The sequence below is a fragment of the Lipotes vexillifer genome, unplaced genomic scaffold (genome assembly GCF_000442215.2).
Source record: "Lipotes vexillifer unplaced genomic scaffold, Lipotes_vexillifer_v1.1 scaffold1699, whole genome shotgun sequence".
NCBI lineage: Eukaryota > Metazoa > Chordata > Mammalia > Artiodactyla > Lipotidae > Lipotes > Lipotes vexillifer.
In genome coordinates this window covers 673,677-676,138 of record NW_006796961.1, presented here as the reverse complement: position 1 = coordinate 676,138, position 2,462 = coordinate 673,677, and the positions used below count along the sequence as shown (strand labels likewise).

Here is a 2,462-nt window from a genome sequence, read left to right as displayed (position 1 = left end):
AAAAAAAAAAGAAAGAAAAAAAAAAGCCCATCTCTTGTGTGGTTTCAGGCAAGCCATTGAACTTCTTTTTTTTTTTTTTCTTTTTTTTTTTTTGCTTGCTTGGGAAGAAAGGTGGGGCGGGGCGGGGGAGAAGAGGAGGAAAAAACAAGAAGGAAAAACAAGAATTAATCTACAGGCAGCGGAAGCCAGGGACAGCTCCTGGCTCCCTAGAGACACATTTGAGTCCATCAGTAACTTAATTAAATCCGGAGGCTGGTGGCAAGATATAGCGAATCCATCACTGCAGGGCAGCTGAGTATGGACCGGAGCTGGTCCGCACCTCTTCCACTCATCCCTGCCCAGGATTCCTGCCTTCTTCCTTCCTAGGCCCCAGCGCCTGGGGGACCCCTGTGCTGGGAGAGCTCCGGCTCTCACCCAAAAACAAATAATACAGTTCTCCTGAGGGCTCCTGCAGGCTGGGCACTGTACTGAGTGCTTTCTTTACATTACTCAATTTTAATTTTTGTTTTTTGGCCGCACCACGTGGCACGTGGGATCTTAGTACCCTGACCAGGGGTTGAACCCGTGCCCCCTGTAGTGGAAGCGTGGAGTCTTAACCACTGGACCGCCACGCCAGGGAAGTCCCTACATGACTTTTTTTTTTTTTAAGCTTGTGGTTTTCTTTTTTTAAAATTAATTATTTTATTTATTTTTGGCTGCATTGGGTCTTCGTTGCTGCGCACGGGCTTTCTCTAGTTGCGGCGAGCGGTGCCCGGGCTTCTCATTGTGGTGGAGCATGGACTCTAGGAGCGCTGGCTTCATTAGTTGCGGCACGCGGGCTCAGTACTTGCGGCGCACGGGCTTAGTTGCTCCGCGGCATATGGGATCTTCCTGGACCAGGGCTCGAACCTGTGTCCCCTGCACTGGCAGGCAGATTCTTAACCACTGCACCACCAGGGAAGTCCCCCTACATTACTTAATTTAAAACTTTGCAACAATCACATCTGAATTTGGGTTCCTTCTGCCAGAGGAGGAGCTGAGGCTCAGAGAGGTTGAGATTGCCCCAGGCCACACGGCAGGGAAGTGGCAGGACTGAGTCTGAACCCTGGGCATTCTAAGCACTCGACTAGTTGGCTAATTGCCAGAAAGGAAAGTCATGGGGAAAGCTATCTCCCAGCCAACCTGTGCCAGTTCCCTAATTGCCTGCCATCTGGGCTTGGATTCTTGGCTGAGTATCATTCCCAGTGGGGTGCCAGACACAGAGAAGCTGTTTGAGTCCAAAAAGCCTCCTGAGCTGCTTGCTGTCACAGAAGTGAGGGCAGTTATGGGTGGTGACACCAGATGTGAGCTCCTCAAGGAAAGCGGCCTTCTAGGACCAGGGGCAGCTGGGCTAGGAACAGGTCCTGGCCACAGGGCAGGCCCAGCAGCCCCCGTTTACCTCAGAATGGGGCCCACCTGACCAGGCAGAGGCAGCTTTTGTGGCTGCTAAAAGGTTGTGGTCCCTCTCCCAGTATCTGGGTGAGGCACATGGTCTCTCTTGCCAAGGGGGAATGGGCCCTGGTTCAGGTCCAGGAGAGCTGTTCTGGGCTTTCCCACTGGGCAGGACGGAAGGGTGGCCTGCCAGGGACTCAGGCAGCAGGGGGAGCTTGCCCACCGGGAGAGGGAAGAGGCTACTGCCTGCCATGCACACAGAGAAGACATCTTCCCCCAGCCCCTGCCCTTCCCAAACTCTTTTCTGCCAGCATTAGAGAGGCCCACCTCCTCAGGTCTCATACTACTGGGTCCAAATTCTGGCCCAGATCAGGTGCTCAAGTCACTGCAGCTGATCAGCACCTGTCTGCCCAGTGTCAGACCCACCTCCACATGAACCCTGGCCTGTCTCTTAATTCATAAACATGTAACTGACTTTCCTCTGGGCCTCAGTTTTCCCATCTGTCACCTGGGGATGATGAGAACACCTGATTCATAAGGCTGTTGTAAAGATCCAATTGATCAGCCCAGCACCCAATAAGCACTGAGAAATGGAAGTTGCTATTATTATTATTCATTCAACAAACATCCATGCCAGTTGGGGCTGGAAGGGGGAGAGAGACACAATCCTCAAGCTCTTGGAAAGAGGTGCCAAGTGGGACTCTGACTCTGGTGTTCATCAGCCTCACCTGGGGAGTTAGTTAAATGCAGGTTCCTAGGCCCCACTGCCAGAGTCTGGGATGGCCCTGGAGTCTGCTGTTTGAGCTAGTCCCCTGGATGATACAGAGGCAGGTGGTTCTGGGGGCACTGAGAAACCCTGGCCTGGACTTTCCCAGCCCTAGGACAGCTGGCCCCTAGGGGACCCTCCCACCACAAAAGGGCTTTAAAAGCTCCACACTTGCTGGTGCTTTCTCCTCCTCGAGGTGCCAACCCTGCAGGCCTCCTCCCTTCCCCTCAGGGGCAGGGGGAGGTGGTGATGAGACAACTGAAAGGCTGAGCTCAAAAAGGGAAAG

The 2,462-nt window shown here is 53.2% G+C and overlaps 1 protein-coding gene across 1 annotated transcript in view; it reads right to left on the bottom strand.

Moving 5' to 3' along the window:
- RFX1 (regulatory factor X1) overlaps nt 1-2,462 on the bottom strand; it is a 29,663-nt gene that overhangs the window by 24,546 nt on the left and 2,655 nt on the right. The window lies entirely within an intron of this gene.